This window comes from Vicugna pacos, chromosome 13, assembly GCF_048564905.1.
Source record: "Vicugna pacos chromosome 13, VicPac4, whole genome shotgun sequence".
NCBI classification, from domain to species: Eukaryota; Metazoa; Chordata; class Mammalia; order Artiodactyla; family Camelidae; genus Vicugna; species Vicugna pacos.
Genome location: NC_132999.1, coordinates 10,460,031 through 10,473,099, shown reverse-complemented (window position 1 = coordinate 10,473,099; position 13,069 = coordinate 10,460,031). Strand labels below are relative to the sequence as shown.

Here is a 13,069-nt window from a genome sequence, read left to right as displayed (position 1 = left end):
CTCTGGGCTATGTCTTCTTTTAGAGACTTCATTTCTGTGCTATGTGCCCATCAGAATAGGATGTTCAGTATGTGAAGTACGTCCAAGTCCCTTGAGTCATTCACAGCTGGAAAACCCGGACCTCATCTTGGTGATTCAGCTTAACGGATGTGCTCCTTTCAAAGACTATCTATTTGCTATTAAGAGAAACTTTGGCTTTAAGGTTTTATGACTTTTTAGATAGACACTTCAAACATTTAAAAATACTTTCTATTATTCATGCTATTTCAAGTGAAAGTTTTTCAAGTACCAGTGCTTTTGGTACTTTTTAATACTTACTGAATTCTACCAAACTTCCTGGGAAATAAGGAAAAAAGTTACAAAAGAGACAACAAAGCATAAGTAGTTAAGTACGTTGACTCCGCCACGTACGGGCTGCGTGATAATGTGATGCTGGGTGAATTACCTGACCTTTCTGTGCTTTGGTTTCATCACACAAGAAGTGAAGATGATAATAGTGTCTACCACACTGGGCCCTTGTGAGGATTAAATAATTAAACACATGAAAAAGAAAACATAGAACAATTCTTGGTGCGTAGTTAAGTCTTCAGGAAAAGTTAGCTGCTATGATTACTATTATTTTGAAGGTGCAACTCTTTGTTTAAGGAGTAATTTTAGAAACAAAATGAACCTACATGAAATAAGAAACAATGTAGGTGAGTTGGTGATTAGCAAGTATTTGTTGAGAACTCTGGCACTCTTTCAGATCCTGCAAAGGCAGATAGTAAATCACACATCAAATAATGAAATATATCAGTATGTCACATTGTCAGAGCTGCCATTCACTTTTCTAGGTACTTTCTAAGTAGGAAATAACGTAATCCTCACAACCATTCTAAAAACGTAAGCAGTTTGTCCAGTGTTTTAGAGCTCGCTAGTGGGTGATGGAGGTAGGCTTCTAAACCACGCCGTGAGGCTGAGTCAGCATGTTTGCCGTCCTCTAGGAGCTTGCAGTTTACATCAGGAGGCAGATACATTAAGAATCAACTAATTCTATCCATAGCAGTAATAACTACCATTTATTGAATGCTTATTAGAAGCAATATGGTATAATGGTTAAAAGCATAGATTCTCAGCCAATCTGCTTGGGTTTAATTCCTACCTCTGCTGCTTATTTCCTGTGTGGTCTTGGGCTACTTACTTATTCCCTTCTATGCCTGTTCACTTATCCATAAAGTGTCTTGGGGGTTGAATGAGTTAATATCCATAAAGCACTTAGAAGAGTGCTTAACGTTGAGTGTTGTTGCCTCTTCAGAATATAATGCCAACTACACGATTTGTGCTGTAATGCGGATTTAAACAGAGTGCAGTTCAGCTGAGAGCTGAGCTGACTTGTCCGTGCCTGGGAAAGGTCCTAAGGCTGAGAGAGTGATGGAGGCCGAGAGAAGTGGTAAGATTGGGGAGGACCTTCCCCAAAGAGAGAGCCGTGGGACAGATGGTTTATAGCAAGTCCCACCAGTATCAGGGACCAGTACCTCATTCCCACGCAACTCCCCGTGAGAGGTGACTGGACTCCTAATAGAGCTGCAGAGGGATACGAGGGCTTTGAGAGCTGTGACCTTGCCATCTGCGGTGAGAGACCACCTGCGCCCTGGGCTCAGAGACACGAACTTGGATGTGGAGCTTCAGGACGAGTCTGTGCTGGACTGAGCACAACATCGACCGTCTGGGTCCTGAGAGGGGGAGACTCCAAAGCAAAACAACACTTAGCTTGTCACCAAACCTGTGGAGTTGGGGGCTCATAGTCAGCTTCAATCTGACACTTTTCTTCAGAATTATGAAGCAAACAATCAAACCCACTATGGAAATTTAAGTGGGTATTTAGAGAGGGGAAAGATGAGTGGGCGAGAAAGGTTCCTGAAGAACATTGCACTTGAACTTGGCTTTTCAGGGTGGCAGCAGAAGTATAGACGAAGGAAGGAGGGTTTTCTGTGGAAAGGAGCCTAGTATTGGAGAGACTGCAGCAAATTAGGCTATGAAAGCAGCTCCTGGCCATGTTAAGAAGAACTTTGGCTTTATGGATGTTTAAAAAAGCCATTTTCTACTAAAATGTAGCCTGTTTCACTTGTCATTGTCTTATGCCATTTTCTACAGTTTAAATTTTTTTCCTAAAAATTAAAGAATAGTTGATTTACAGTGTTAGTTCCTGATGTACAGCAGAGTGATTCAGTTACATGTACATGTATTCTTTTTCACATTCTTTTTCATTATAGGTTATTGCAAGATGTTGAATATAGTTTCCTATGCTAGGAAACTTCTTGTTTATCTGTTTTTATATATAGTAGTTTGTGTCTGCTAATCCCAAATTCCTAATTTATCCCTCCCCACCCTCTTTCCCCTTTGGTAACTAAGTTTTCTATGTCTGTGAGTCAGTTTCTGTTTTGTAAATAAGTTCATTTGTATCATATTTTAGATTCAACATATAAGTGATATCATATGATAGTTGTCTTTGTCTGACTTACTTCATTTAGTATGATAATCCCTATGTCCATCCACGTTCCTGCAGATAGCATTGTTTCATTCTCTTTTTATGGCTGAGTAGTATTCTATTGTGTATATATACACCACAACTTCTTTATCAAATTATCTGTTGATGGACATTTAGGTTGCTTCCTTCTCTTGGTATTGTAAATACCGCTACTATGAACACTGGGGTACATGTGTCTTTTCAAATTAGAATTTTCTGTGGATATATGTCCAGGAGTGGGACTGCTGGATCATACGGTAATTCTATTTTCAGTTTTTTTAAGGAACCTCCATACTGTTTTCCATAGTGGCTGCACCAATTTACATTCCCACCAATAGTGTAGGAGGGTTCCCTTTTCTCCACACCCTCTCCAGCATTTATTGTTTGTGGACTTTTTGATGATGGCCATTCTGACTGGTGTGAGGTGATACGTCATTATAGTTTTGATTTGCATTTCTCTGATAATTAGTGATGTTAAGCATCTTTTCTTGTGCTTGCTAGCCATCTGTATGCCTTCTTTGGAGAAATGTCTATTTAGAACTTTTGCCCATTTTTTGACTGGGTTGTGTTTTTCTTTGATACTGAGTTGTATGGGCCGTTTGTATATTTTAGAAAGTAAGTCTTTGTTGGTTACATTGTTTGCGAATATTGTCTCCCTTTCTGTAGGTTGTTCTTTGTCTGGTTTGAGAGCAGAATGATGGTGGTTTCAGAGAATGACTCTGTGAGTGTTCTCTCCTCTTCAGTCTTTTGGAAGAGTTTGAGAAGGACTGGTATAAGTTATTTTTTGGAGAATCCCCCACTGAAGCCGGCTAGTCCTGGGCTTCTGAACTTTGTCTGCAGAAAGCTTGTTGTTATTTTAATTAGCTTCTATTTCACTTGCAGTTACTGGTCTGCTCAAATTATCTATTTCTGCTTGATTCAGTTTTGGTGGACTGTACATTTCCAGAAGCTTGTCCATTTCTTCTAGGTTGTCCAGTCTGTTGGCATATAATTGTTCATAGTATTCTCTTACGGTGTTTTGTATTTTTCAGTATTGGTTATTATTTCTCTTCTTTCATTTCTTATTTTGTTTATTTGGTTCTTTTCTGTTTTCTTCTTGGTAAGCCTGGCCAGAAGTTTCTTGTTGCTTTTGCTTATCATTTCAAAAAAAAAACAAAAACAGCTGTTGGCTTTATTGATTTTTTTCTATTATTAATCTCTTTTATTTCCTTTCTGATCTTTATTTCCTTCCTTCTGCTGACTTTAGGTTTGTTTTTTTTTTTTTTTTCGAATTCTTTTAGATAGTAGGTTAGGTTGTTTAGTCTCTGTTGAAAATACCTGGAAACCACTTTGGGCTTTCTTAAATCCTAGAGAGAGAAAAACATAATCCACACTAAAAACAAAAAACACACACCCAACACAGAGGTGTTTACTCTGTGCTCTACATTCAATAATTTTGGTAGCATTCAAGTAACATTAAGTATTCAGAGATACTAAGCAAAAGTGGCATTTTTCCGCAATGTCATTCTGTGGTAGTGTAAAGAGTTACTTCAGTAAATGTTCACTGACTCCTTACATTACGCTAAACAAGAGACTAAGGGTGTGGATAACAAGAGGTGAATCATGGCTCTTGCTATGTTACCAGAATGGTGCATTCAGGGAAAGAAAGAAGACAAAACAAGTACACACATGTAAGTTACACATCAGACCAAAAATACAAAAGTGCACCAGAAAAGTAAAAATGTGAAACAGTGGAAGTGCAGAGGGGGCAGGAAGTACTTACAAATAGGGAAAGTCAATAGAAATTATGTCTTGAACGCTGTCATCTTCTCAAATGCCATATGAAGGGTCGTGAATAATTAGCATCACGTTAAAATAATGATAATAAAGCAAAGGAATCAGGGTGAATCGTGACAAAAGAGGGAAAGACTAGATAGAACGAGTGGAGCTTCCTATTGAAAATGGTTGTAGCTCAGCAAAGGCAAGCTGAGAAGAGGCAAAATCCTGCTTCCTGGCTCCCATTCAGAAAGCGAGATCTGCTTGTCTGATAGAGATGCAGTTTTCCGTGACCTCTAGGAACCCAGAAAAGTCTAGTAATGTCAGTGTTGCGTATGAGCTTTCTCTAATTAAATTGATACAAAAAAAAAAAAAAAAAGCTCTGAAAGCTAGTGGGGAACCTGAGCTTGTGTTAGAGGATAAGAGGTTTAGAACTGAAGAATGACATGATGAAACAGACTTTGGGGAATTACGCCCAGAAGAAGAATGTGGCTGCATTTGATTAGAGGAGAAACATGGAAGAGGCCGCTGTAGCAGTTCAGAAGTTAATGAGAAGGGCTGGGATTAGAAGCAGCAGTGGGAATTTGAAGGAAAGAAACAAGCCTGAGCAGTATTGCAAAGGCACAAATCAGGTAGGGGATGTGTTGATGCTCTTTAGGTAAAAGAGGGAGGAGAGAAGGTTTGGAAGAAGCAAATGTGAGCCCAGATCTCTCTCCAATGGAGCCTGTGATAAAAGGGAAAATTGGATAACTGACATTTGGGGTGAGGGTGCACGGTGTGTGACTTTCTTCTGACTGGTTGGTGGTGAGGTCACAGGGCAGTGTTCCAAGGATCTTGTGCTGGATCTGAAGTTGCCCTCCTTCACCTGGGTGGGGGCCTTAGTTCCTGCAGAAGCACTCAAAGAAATTGTTATGTATATTCCTTGAGGAGGAACCAGGACCCTGCCCCCATCACTGCACTATTGCTTCTTGACTGCTCCTCCTTTGTTCTGTATCCCCTCCCTTCCCTGGTCAGCAACTGTTGGAATCTGCCGTTTGGAACTCAGGGAAGGTCAAGGAGGTTGACTGAAGCCTGTTTCCTACAAATAAGAAACGGACACAGAATTTGTGCCAGGGACGGCCCCACAGGGTTCTGCTCTGTTTCACAGCCATGAGTGGAACATAGATAACAGTTTTCAGCTGTTTTTAAGCTTAATAATTAAAATAGCAATGTAGGATGAAGGGGTCAAAAATGATGCTAAAATGTAAGTGGCTTCCTTAATATGGTAGAACAGCATGAAGATAGTGTACCTTATTAGAAAAATAGCAATTATACCAATAATATATATTCTACCAGAGAGTATTTGTACAGTGGGAGTTGTCATATAATTGTAGGAAAACAGACCTAACAAATTATGCTCAAAATTGTGGTCAGAAGGGGGAGAGTATAGCTCAAGTGGTAGAGCACAGGCTTAGCATGCACAAGGTCCTGGGTTCAATCCTCCACTAAAAAAAAAACAACAACTTAATTTAAAAATAAATAAGTAAACCTAATTACCCCCCCACAAAAGAATTGTAGTCAGAGTGTGTCTTCAGAAAAAGTTAAGCAGATAAACAATTCCCTGTATATGTGGAAAAATGATACGTTAAGTGAAAAGGCAGATTATAGAACAATGTACAGTTGACAGAGGAAAATGGGGTGAAAGGGGATGACTGTGTCCCAGGTCCCAGGAGAGACCCTGGGACATGCCCGGCCAAGTGAGGGTCCTTGGCTTCACTCAGGAAAGAATTCAAGAGCGGGCCACAGATGGGTAAAAGTAGATTTATTTAGAGAGATGCACACTCCATAGTCAGAGTGTGGGCCGTCTCAGAAGGCCAGCGAGAGGGGGAGAGAGAGAGAGAGAGAGAGAGAGAGAGAGAGAGAGAGGCTGGGGGGGTGCCGGTGGTTAGTTTTTATGGGCTCAGTAACTTCATATGCTGACAAGTAGGATTATTCCAACTACTCTGGGGAAGGGGCTGAGATTCCCAGGAACTGGGCCACCACCCACTTTTTGACCTTTTCCGGTCAGCCCCTGTCCTGGTGCTTGTGGGTGTGTCATTTAGCAGCTACTGCATCACAATGAGCATATAATGAAGCTCAAGGTCCACTGGAAGTCAGGTCTCCTGCCTTCTTGGGCCTCAAGGTCTACAGGGGGTCGAGAATCTTCAATTGCTGTGTCATTCCTTTAATGGCTGTGCCCTGCCCTCTTCCCTCCTGCCTCACAGTAATGTCCCATTTTTGTAAAAACTATCTTCAAATATAGAAGAAAGATGACTTGCAGTATATATATATTGAAAATGTTCAAAGTTATCTTTAGGTGGTCAGTTTATGAATGAGTTATTTCTTTAAGCCTTTTGTGTTTTTCACATTTGAGATATAAAATATTAACTTTTATAACCAGAAAGTAATTATTTAAAAAAAGAAGGCTAGCATTCCTAGGCTAGGAAGTAGAGAAACTGAATCACTCTGTTTTTAGTGGCTTTATAATTTTTAACTATATGATTATACTCATTGTAAAGTTTCCTGTAATATTATTATAATTGGTTCCATGCTAGAAATGCGGTAGAAAATTACACTGTGTCAACTTTTTAAATTGGCAGAATTGGTGCTTTTGTATGTAACCTTTTTAAAAGCTAGAGGAAAGAAATATGTGTAATAAACCATTAATAATAGTGAATGATTTTTGATTTTTGAATTCCCGTAAAATCATGTGATGGAATAAAACAAGTATAAAGGGTAAAATTGTTTTAACCATCCTTTTTTTTAAAAAAAGTCTTTATTTTAGTGTCTATAGAGGTTTATAGTATTTTTTGTAACACAGCCCCCTCTGGATTAAAACTATCTCAGAGATGCACATTAACTTTTTTTTTTAATGGTACGAATGGCCTCGATTGTGTGCAGTGGGGAGAGGGGGTGGAGGGGACGTGACAGCTTCGGCTCCTGGGGCAGCTCCACAGACTCAGTCGCCACCCTTGACCACGGTAACTTTCACCTGTGATTTCAGGGAGTTAAGAAAATACGGCTGAGGTTTTCTCAAATGACATCTTACTTAAAGAATAAGATTTTGGGCATAGTTATTTCATGTCCAACACTTGCCATGCACTGTTCAGTCTTGTCAAAGGAACAGTTAAGCACAACTTTGTGTGTGTGGCTTTTTTTTTTTTTTTGGGTCGGTTGGGTCACGTGTTGCCAACCCTTTTGATCCGATAAACGCCTTGTGCACGTGGCATCCACTTACCTACTTTTCCTTCTTATCTGCCCCAGCAGCCGACCAGCTGAATCAAAACAAAAACAACCCCATAGCTACTCTATAAATAAGTCTGAAAAATGTTGGGGAGAGGAGGACACATAGAAAAAGGGAATGTACAGTTAAAATTTTAAATTCTGGGCCAAAGCTAGATTCTATGTCAAGTATTCAGAATGTCTGTGTGTGTGTGTGTGTGTGTGTGTGTGTTGAGGGTGGAGGTTGGGAAGGGAGCGTGAGCTGTGTATGGACAGTGCCATTTGTATATGTCCAGGCGTTGAAAGGTCTTTTTAGAAGGATTGCTTCACTGCTCAGACACAATTCTGTATCTGTGAGGTGCCTTTCAGTTGCAGACAGTGGGGATTTATGCAGAAAAGGGGATCTTTATAAGATCCACGGTGGTCCATGAGTGATGCAGGCATTAGCAAAGCTCTGGGTAGGGCCCCATGCAATGAGCTCAGGACCCTGTTTCTTGCCCTTCCTTTCTGCTCCGCTGCCTGACACATGAGCTTCATCATTCATGTATCATCTTAGGGTGTCCCAAGACAGTGGTCAGCCATAGCTGGGACCATGTGCTTCTTTATTCACATGGAACAGAAAAGGAGAGTGTCCTTGCCTCAGAATTTCTAGCCAAAGTCCTTAGTTTTTTTCTGACATAACTCTCTTTGCTTACATGCCCACCTCTGAAACAATCACTGTGATGTTAGCTTGGCCCATACGTGTGTCCATCCCTGAAACTGGGAGCAGTCAGCTTCCCCTGAACCACCATGATCCTCAAATGACCACATGCAGACATTAGAAGACAGTCATGTCTTCTAATGTCTGTTACCAATAGCAGCTCACACTCATCAACAGAACACAAAGTCAAGTGGTGGCTCGGGGGTATCAGGGCCAGTTCTACCAATGACCTTGGTGAAAACGCCAAGCCTGGGGGCGGGGGGAGGATACAGCTCAAGTGGTAGAGCGCATGCTTAGCATACACAAGGTCCTGGGTTCAATTCCCAGTACCTCCTCTAAACATAAAATAGATAAGTAAACCTAATTACCACTCCCCCCAAAACAAAACAAAAATATAAAACTCCAAGCCTCAAGTGTAACTTTAATTGTAGAATTAGACTGGTAGTACCTATCCGGTAACAGAGTTGTGAAGAGAGACTTGGCATGTTTCTCAGAGAGAAAAGCGGTGCAAAGGGTTTTGATGGGAAGGCGGTGGGAAGAGCAGGCTGGACCGAATCAGCACCAGCAGGTGCAGCGGCAGCAGCACAGAGCCGCTCTCTGAGTCAGACCCTGGGCAAAGCACCCTTCACCCGGCAGCCCTTTGAATGCTTCAAACCCACCGTCTGTAGGTGTTACTATGCACATAAGGACTTATTTCTCAAGTTCTCACAATTTGCAAATGGAGGAGTTGGGATTTTAACTCAGTGTCTTGGATCCTAAGGTCCATCTCCTGTTCTCTGGTATCCAGCTGTTGGATACAGCTGTGTCCGTCTGAGCTCCCCTCTCATGGAAATCACAGCTCTGCCCCGCTGTGATCATTTAAAGATTGGTTTCTTCCATCATAGGTTGTAACAAGAGATTGGATATAGTTCCCTGTAAATATAATAGAGTTCCCTACACAGTCAATCCTTGTTGTTAAACTGTGATTTGTACTCCAGGCCAACTGGGGCCCTCGTGGGACCAGAACCAGGCCTCGTTCTGCGCAGGAGCAGGAGACCCCGCCTCACCACTGTCACCCTGTGTCAGGTGGGGGTCTCAGCTGTGGTGCATGGGCTCCTCCTGAAGGCTGGGCTGCTGTCCGCCGCCTTCTTTCCCCAGGGCCCCGGGCGGGGCTGGAGACAGACAGACAGCTTGCTGCCTTCTCCGTTCCGGTGAAGCCGCCACTGCCCTTTACGACGTAGCCGGGACTGGGGCTTGGCCTGCTTATTGAACATGCCAGTTAAAATGGGGTATCATAAAGAACGATACGGGTGTAAATAAACATTTCATTTCATTTTTTATTTTTTATTTCTTTTTAATGGAGGTACTGGGGATTGAACCCAGGACTTTGCGCATGCTAAGCAGGCACTCTACCACTGAGCTATACCCTCCCTTCTAAACATTTTATTTTAAAACATATAAATATGCATATAAATATGCATTCTTTTACTATTCTTTATTCTTCTTGGAGTAGAAGACACAAGTTAGAGTTCTGTGAAGTCTTATATAATCACAACCTTAATCCATATTTATGGGTTCTGTTTTATATCTAAAAGCCAGATGTGTGAAATGCTGGGTGTTTAAAGACTTTTTTTCTCCTAATCTCCTAGCATCATCTTGCCCACATGTATTTTTTTTTTTTTCAGCAACTCGCCCTTATGGAATCTTTCCAAAGCAGTTAACCTAGTTTTCTTAGCAATAATAACTCCTTGTTTCACGCTTATTTCATCAGCTCACACATTTCTAAATTCAATTACACAATTAGAGTCACAAATATAATAGCCACAAAAGGGTTTGGGAAGAAATGTGACTGCTCCTTGGTGACGTCCGACTCAGCTGTGGGAGCAGCTGTGCACCTGCAGGCCGTGAGCGTCTTGTGCCCCAAGTGACACAGGAGTGGGAGCCCTGAGTCTAGCGAGTCTGGCTACCTGTCTACTGTCAGAGCTGCAAACCTCTCATTATTCAGCCCCAAGAGAGGCCTTATGCATGTCCATTCTTGAGAAGTGCAGTGACTGACTGAGCTTGGCCTGATTGGTTAGACACGCTTAGACAGGCCAGCACCCTAAAAAAAGTAGGCCAGACCAAAATCATTTGCCATCTTCAAAAAAAAACGTGAAATGTTTTACCCCTGCAGGTGAACAGGTCCTTTCTGCCTGTTTTCCTGTATAAACCGGAAGGTTGACGTCCCAGAATCACAGGATCTCAGAGGAACATGGCTTCTGTTCCTTTAGCCCTGAAAAGCTGTCTTTCTGGAGGCCAGGCCAAGCCAGAACTTAAATTTTAACTTTTATTTTGATGCCACCAAGTGGTTAGTTTTGAGATAACACTCTCAAAGAGAAGATGACAAACACATAAAGAAAAAAAAAAAATCTGAGGCGAATAGGCAGAGCACAGAGGTTTTTTAGGGCAAGGAAACTACTCTGTATGTTACTGTGATGGTGGATCCATGTCATTCATTTGTCCAAACCCATAGGATGTACAGTACTGAGCATGGACCCTGATGTGAACTGTGGACTTCGGGTGATGATGACGTCCAGGCCTGTTGGCTGTAACCAGTGTGCCACCGTGGTGGGGGCGTCTATAGCGGGAACGTGATGCAGGTTCCAGGAGGTCTATCTTCTTAATTTTGCTGTGAACTGAAAACTGCTTTAAAAAATAAAACTTGTTAAAAGGAAAACTTTTCCATTCTCCATTACATTTTCCCTTTTAGCTGCTGGTGTTGCATTGAGGAAATGCAAGGCAAGCTAGAGGCGTCGTCTAGGGAGGCTGGCTGAACTTCTCAAGCCTGGGCAACGACCCCTCCATGAAGTTCCCACGTTCCAGCGTCTGGGTCCTCAGCCTTGTAAATCCCAGAAGCTTTTTATTTTGTGAAGTGTATCCGGACTTGTTCCATTTTCCAGGATTATATCATGCTTAACAAACTTAGAGAAGACTTGTTGCTAAGCCACAGAGCCAGTGTGTTACTCTGCAATCAGCAATGCACACGCGGTGATGGACCAGGCTGAGCAGTTCGCTTCCCACCCTGCCGGCAACGTACACGGGAAGACAAGTTATAGGGAGCAGGCTGCTTGGAGAAATCACAGTGGGTGGTGTGTGTGGTGGGCGGGGGTGGGAGTTGTCAGGTTGTTTACCTGGAAGGTTAGCGTCATTAAACTGAGGCTCTTGTGACCACTGTAGGTCTGCACGTGACTCTAAGCCGGGCAGGGCAGAATCCTGGACAGTGCTGATGACAGACTGACCTCATCTTTTTCTTTGGATTTTCTTTTGGAAACTCTGTGCTGAGTGAGCATCTTGTTTCTATTAATGTGTTCTTCCCTCAGATGGGACGCGGTGTGACCGGCAAGGCGAATGCTGCAGACTTGCTGATGCAGCTCTAGTCTCCCGAGCATCTGTCTGCTCATCATGATCAGCATAAGCTCCGTTGGCCACCATCCAGAGGTTTAGGCTTAGGGGAACTGCTCTATTTGTAGCATGATAATTTTTAATAATTTCATTCTTGGAGGAAAGCTTGTTTTGGCAATTCTGTCCTCAAATGCAGGTTAAAAATCCTCAGTCCCCTCGGAGTAGATTCCCAATAGCGAAGCAGAACTTGAAGACGGGAATTATCCTAGATTCTAAGGAAGGATGCATTCATACAGGTCTGCTGATGTCCGCATCTTGAGAGCTCTGTACACTTTCACGCACCAGCCTGCCCTGTGATTCTGCACGGGAGCTCAGTTATCTCCAGGTCTTGGTGCCGCATCTCCCCTCTCCCACCTCCATCCTTGCCCCAAACTGCTGCCACTGAGTCCTCAGTCAAGGAGACTCGGGCGATGTTTGCAGAAGTTATGAATTGGTGGCCTGTGACTGGATCTGACCCACAAATCTTTTATCTTTGCCATCACGTTGTTTTTAAAACTTTGATTTAGTTGCCTTAAGTTGAAACTCAGGAGATTCATGTAAAACTCTTGAGTATCTGTTCTTTGCGAACAAATAGAAGATCTGGCTTGCAGGGTCTACATTCCCACAGGGCAGGGAATTATTGGAGGAGCTTAGATAGGGTGCCCTCCTTGGAATTATCCTCAGTTCGCACCCTATACTTTCCCTCGTTTATGTGACTGTCTGGTATTGGCAGGTGACTCTTGGTATACTGCAGAAACAAAAACCAAAATAAAACACACATGTAGGAAACAAGCTTAGGAGAATGCGGCTCCCTGTGGACTCCCGCTCCCTGCTCTCTCCTGCCTTCTAGGGGGCCTCCTGCCTTGGGACCTGTTCCCAGCTTCTCGAGGACCCTGCTTCTTCTGGTCCATTGCCTCTGAATTTATCCCTTGTGCTTCCAAAAGGTGTGGTGGTGAAGTGTCATTGAGGAAAACATACAGACTTTGGAATCACGAGAGCTGGATTTGAATCCCAGCTCTGATCCTTACTCAGTTCAATTTCCTTTTCTTGAAAATGGCAGCTCTAACTTGCCTCATAGGTTAACTCGAGAATTAAATGGGATTTTGGATTTAAAGCATCACGCAAAACGTTGGTACTCAAGTAATGATGCCTCCATCCCTCTCTTCTATCAAGAAATGACTCCCTTCTTCATGACCTTGATGAAGTCCAGCTGAACATCTACCTCCGCTTTCCTGCCACGTATTTACTCTTAGAACAAAACCAACTGTTTTTTCTTTAATCCTTAAAACATCGTCTTTCCTATGTATACATTTCACACAGCCGCTTTTCTTTTCATAGCCAGACCTCTCGTAGAGACTCTCGTATGAGAATAATGGGTGACGGGTGGATTTATTTTGTCCTGGGCAATTCTATCAGAAGGCATAGCTTTTATCACATCTCTGCAATAACTACAAAAATTTGTGATGGAA

The 13,069-nt window shown here is 42.4% G+C and overlaps 1 protein-coding gene across 3 annotated transcripts in view; it reads left to right on the top strand.

Moving 5' to 3' along the window:
• Positions 1-13,069, top strand: part of GIPC2 (GIPC PDZ domain containing family member 2) — an 80,661-nt gene that overhangs the window by 43,461 nt on the left and 24,131 nt on the right. The window lies entirely within an intron of this gene.